We start from the raw sequence: 6,000 nt of genomic DNA on the forward strand, positions 1-6,000 counted from the left end.
ACACAGCACCACCGAGCAGAGCCTCGACCTGCGGCGGCTTCATTCGGGGGTACATTTAAATATTACTTCAATTCAAGCCCCTTCTGAAAAGGTATTTTAAGATTAAATTTAACCCCTTTTTCAAGCACGTGAAATTTCTATAAAATGTAACTTAGCTGGTAATGAGCTGCCAACCACACTGGTCCAAAAGTCTCTGGCTCTTTAAAACACACAGAGGCTTTAAGGTTTCATATTCAAAGTTCTTACATGAGTAAAGTAAACTGCTATTTTTAAGCGGCAGTACTCTTCGCATTTAGTAATGAGTGATTTCGAGAACTAATTCCCACTGGAGATGATCCCAATTCATACACTAAACTTGTCAAGGATCACTGTCAGTACGGGAGAAGGATGACGGCACGAAATTCTTATGGGTGAATTACCAACACAGCTGGGCTGGCTTTATTATTACTCAGTTCTGAGTGATAAAGCTGATTTCCAATCAAAAGGAAAAGTGGATCAATTTGCTTCTGATCCCTGATAAGTATTTGTTATTTCTTCTTTCGAGAAGTCAGTATTATTGCAGCAAAAACAGCAGCCAATATTTACTAAAAGTTAACTATGTGTCAGTTAACTGAGTTCCTAAGAATTTCATGTGTACTACTCACTTAAGGAATGTCCAGAAAAATCCTAGTTATAAAAATTATTTTTTCTAATTAAAATGAATTTTCTAATTGAAAAAAAAAGGCACCCCTAAGACAACTCAGGAAATTAAGACAAATTACTGGTAAAATATTAATTTTCAATTAAACATCTGAAGGACATGGATAAAATGGATATGTATCATTTAAATGAAACTCAGGACCTCCATTTATGTCAGCAGTCCAAACGAACAAATAAAATCCATTTTCCCACAGAGAGCACATTCCCCTCATCTGACTTACCTTGGAAAACACAGGCTTTACTTGTAGGAAGAAACCATTTTAAAGCTGTGATTTTTATCTTTTTCCATACCAATTTAACACTGAAAATTAAATAATCTTAATTCTGTATTTACTACAATTCCTCAAAGCATGACACTCTGGCAAGTCCGTCATCTCCAGCCCAGGAGGGCATGTGGCATCGGGGCAGAGACACACCAGCACCTGCAGTGGAAGCTACGGCTCCGTCCCGACCAGGCTGAAGCTACACCTGCAGGCTCTGGCGGGTGATTAAACTCCTCTGAGCGCAAATGTTTTCACCTATTTAGTGACAGAACTGGACCCAGGGGTCCTGGGTGTGAAGTGGTGAGTGTACCTGTTAGAAGGAAGGCCAGGGTTTGCCCTCCCAAGAGGAAAAATTAACCAGCATTTGCTACTTCACCTAAAAGCCAGGACTCGCGATCAGGCTCAAATCCTAGCTGACCAGTCACAAATAAAGTGACCTCAGAGCTCTAAGTCTAAATTTCTCATCTGAAAATAGGGGTAATGACTGAACCTATCTCATAAGGTTGCCATGAGAATTAAGTCAGACAACACACAAAAAGCACTTAGCACCTACCCGCCACTTACCAATTAAAATTAGCTATTACTATGCCACAACTAGAAGGACCCACAACTAAAATATACAACTATGTACTGGGGGTATTCGGGGAGAAAAAGCAGAAATACATAAATAAATAAAATTAGTTATTACTAATTATAATGTCTCTAAGGTGTTTTCTGACTAATACTTGCCAAATATCAGTACACTGTATCAGCACAAACATCATCATCAAGGAGGACAAAAAACAACGGCTGTTTTGTTGGTTTAAATATATTTTTTAAATTAAAAGCTTACTGCTGTGAATGTTCTTCCTCAACAAAGCAAGCATCTGTATATTGTATCATACATATGAAATCTATTTCACTTTTATCACGATAGAAATTAAGTAACTCAAGGTCAAAAGAAAAAGTTTAACAATTACGTAACATATTATTTTTCTCTTTTAATTTATTGACAGACTGCTGGGCGCTGGAGGGCAGGGAGAAAGGTCCAGATGCTTTCTTTAATTCCCAAATGACTTCTTAATTTAGCACGAATTATGGAAGAAACAGCTTCTGTCATTAAAAATCAGATTGTTGCTTCAACAGTGTATAATGAATTAAAGTGTTACAAATTCCATCAATTAATTCATTTCCTTGAAAGTCTTTATCAACAGTTAAAAATATATATTTATTAAATACATTTTATACATATAATTCTGGTATAAAATAAGCGTGTTTAATAAATTTTTATCGACTGTATTTGTTGGAATGGAAGGATGACTGCCAGCTGCGATTCCTCAGGGCAAATCCTGGCACTAAGTCCTAAGAACACAGGTATGAAAACGGACTAAAGAGATGGCACACAGCCTATTATGAGCCACTATATGATTACCCTGAGGATGTGGAGAGGGAAGGAGACAGAGGAGAACGTTTCAAGGAGAAGCAAAACATAAGTTAAGACTTTAAAAGCTGAATAGGAGTCCAACAGACGGGCTGGGAAACAGGACAGGACAGTCGGGGGATAAGTGTTTGGCACTAATGATACTAACAAAGGAAAAACCGACAGGAAACCAGGCTGGAGAGGCAGACGTGACAGATCATTAAAAGCTTCATTTAACACAGAAAATATTGCTTGGAGTTTATCCTGAAGAGATGGTCAGCTGTACATTTTAGAAAGTGCAGGTGTACTGTGATGTCATTAGAAAAAGGACTCCCAAAGCAATGAGGCCTTAAACTAGAGGGAAGAGACTAGAGACAATTGGTTAAGAGATGACTGCACCAGCTAGGCAAGAGATCAGGAAGGTCTGATGGAACGCCAAGGTCATGCATTGGGAAGTGAGGGGGTGGAGGCATATATGTATATGAAAAGTATTCCGAACAATAGCTTCACTTTTATTGATACATACACATATACACACATATACATCGCTTCTTGGCCTTTTGGCTAAGATCAAGTGTACACACATATATACTACACGATTACATTGTGTATGTGTGACATACACACATATACATTGTATACATCATTCTAGTTACTCCTCACAGTATGCCTTTGAAATGCTTCTTATCTCTTCGTCAAGGTCAGACAGTCAATAAATAACAGCTGGGATTCAAATCCTGATGTACCTGACTCCACTCCATCTAAGAATCATTTAAAAGGTAAAACTGATTAGGGAGGGAGGGGTGGACTCAGAGAGAGGTTAGATCAAGCCAGAGGATCCCTAGGGCAGGTCTAACCAACCAGAAGCAGTGAACAATTCCAGCAGAAGAACGCAGGTTAACCCCTGAACCCTTGTCTCACTTTCCAAAAGAGAAATTGAAGTTTCCTGGAACGCACTGTTATGAATGAGCTTCTGTTACTGCTTTGTGTTGCTTCTACCCTTTCCCCCAAATTCTCTTGGCATCATCACTTCCTCCTCTATTTTGCTGCCATGCTGGGATTTTAAACACTTTTTCACCCCCCTATAGCACTTGGGGGAAAAAAGCATATAAATAAACATAAACAGAAGCTTGATTTTACCACAGTGGCTTATCCTGTGTATTTAGAAAAGCTGTGAATATGTGACTCTAAGGAATTAGTGTTAATTATTTTAAGGGTGTAACAGTATTGTAACTGATTGCCCTTCTCTTTTAGAAATTCATACTGAAAAATTTACAGATGAAATAATACAATGCTTAGAATTTGCTCAAAATAATACAGGAGGGGGACAAGCAGACGGGGCAGGACTAACCACTGTTGATGGTTATTTGCACTAGATGATGGGAACTTTGAGGTTCATTACACTTTGGAGTCTACTCATTTTATTTGAAAGTCTCTGTAATTAGAAAGCTTTGAGATTTATTCAACACAATATAAATAAAAGAGAAAAAGTAAAACAAAAAAGTACATATATAAAAAATCATTTTCTAACTTTTATTATAATCTTAAAGTTGGTTTTCCAACCTAACATTTGGGTTGTAACCAAAAAAATTCACATTTACATTTTAAGAAGCATTTTATGCTTATAAGTGTGAATTTAATTAATAAGTCAAGGGAAAAATTAGTCAGATGATCAATGAAGCTACACAATCTTCCCACTTTTATTAAAATAGACCACAGCTAATTCCATTTACTGAGTCCATAGGGCTTAAACGTACAACTAGACATATTGAGAGATTTTAGTTACTGCAAATTCTTAAGTGAAGGGTTTCAGAAAATGCTCAGAACTTACTGGGTTACTAATATTGTCTTTAATTACAAATCCTTGGAACAGAAATATTTTAAAAAACTGTTTTGTGAGTTTCTTTTTCCTAACAGTGGAAGCCTCCTTATTTTGTATATGTAAGAATGTATGTCACCTAAACATTCAATAGGCAATGAAGCATACACTGATGGGATAAAAACAACACTAAGAGTCTTTAGAGAGGAAATGAACAGCAAAGCAGTGAAGAGCGGAGACAGTGATTCCAGCTCCCTCTGTTAAAAAAAAGAGATAAAACAGTACGTACCCTGAGAGCATCAAGACTGGAGAAACTGAGTTTTTAAAAGTTTGGGGAAACCTGAGCATTTTATCAAACTAGCTTCAGAAAACCTTCCTTCCAGTTCAGATTCTGTCACTGACCAGCTGTGTGACCTTGGGCAAGTCACTAACTTCTCTGAGTTCAAATATCATTTTCTTCTCAACAGGAAATTACTTCAAAGATTTACTTACTGTTTTCAAACTTACTTTGGTTGTTTCTTCGTATTTTATCCCTGTCAACAGGTGCCCCAGAACAAATACTCAATACAATCACTCTTCTTTAGACGCATCAAATTGCAATTCACTTTTTTAATTTGTTCTAAGCCATCATCTGCATGCTCCTGAATACTTCTAGAGCACTCTCACATTCTTGAACAAAGTTTCTTTATAGTACTAAACTGTCATTTCATATTCTTTGTGTAGAGTTTCACCAACTTCCATTATGCTCACATTTACAACCCTGTTGTTAACGACAAGCACAAATCTCTCATAAATTTGAACTATTTCAATAATTTTCATTCTTTTTCCTCTGATCTAAGAAATCTTAGCTTATGGCTACAGCTATTTAATTTTGTGTTGCTGATATCCTAAGATAAATCAAGATTACTTTCTCATTTTTTCCTAACAATGACTACATACCACTTAAGCTTATGAAACGACTTCACGTAGTTGTAAGGTGAAAGGAAAAGCAGAAGGGAAAACAGAGCTAGCAACTAACGCCACCTGCTCTACGTATCCCTCTCTCCCTCAGTGCCCACAATCCTCACTCTGAACACTCATTTCATTTCTATATCAATGCTAGATCAATTCCAACACACCCAAACATTCTTCCGCTGACCCTCCACCAGCAAACACAGCACAGTGCCTAGCAGGTTGCAGGCCCAATGCTAAAGCTCTAACACAGGCGAGAGGACCCGAGCCCTGCCCTGCCCTCAAAGCGTGGGTACACTGGAGGAAGACTCCTCGTCAATAAACAGTACAACGTAAATATCAGAACTAATGGGTGCCAAAATGGAGACACATACTCGGTGCTTTGGAAGCATTAAAGGGGAAAAAAAAAAAGTAACTGGCAAAGCTAAGGACGGCAGTACAGAAAAGGAGACACGAGCTAGGAAAGAGTTTTCAAAAGCTCAGATATTTTACTTTTAGGAAATGAAGCATATTTAAATAATTAACTTAGTAACCAATTTACTACCCTTTGTTGAACTACATCTTAACCAGAACTATACTGGACAAAGATTTAGTTTGAAAAAGTGTACTCACTCAGAATATCCTCAAAGCTTTCCCTCAACACCTCAACACACAATGTCCCTACCACGCCTCAGCCTTCCTCTGCACCGTCCTCGTGGGCACTCTGCTCTCCCCAACCATCCCGCACCGTCCTCGTGGGCACTCTGCTCTCCCCAACCATCCCAGCACCGTCCTCGTGGGCACTCTGCACTCCCCAACCATCCCGCACCGTCCTCGTGGGCACTCTGCACTCCCCAACCATCCCAGCACCGTCCTCGTGGGCACTCTGC

General features: G+C 38.5%; 1 protein-coding gene across 1 annotated transcript in view; it reads right to left on the minus strand.

The window, feature by feature from the left end:
* RAB3IP (RAB3A interacting protein) overlaps positions 1 to 4,886 on the minus strand; it is a 37,555-nt gene extending 32,669 nt beyond the window's left edge. The window contains exon 1 of the mRNA XM_046672019.1: positions 4,688 to 4,886. The gene's annotated coding sequence lies outside the window, so the exon portion shown is untranslated. The remainder of the gene's footprint in view (positions 1 to 4,687) is intronic.
* Between the last annotated feature and the right edge of the window lie 1,114 nt (positions 4,887 to 6,000).

The sequence above is a fragment of the Equus quagga genome, chromosome 1 (genome assembly GCF_021613505.1).
Source record: "Equus quagga isolate Etosha38 chromosome 1, UCLA_HA_Equagga_1.0, whole genome shotgun sequence".
NCBI lineage: Eukaryota > Metazoa > Chordata > Mammalia > Perissodactyla > Equidae > Equus > Equus quagga.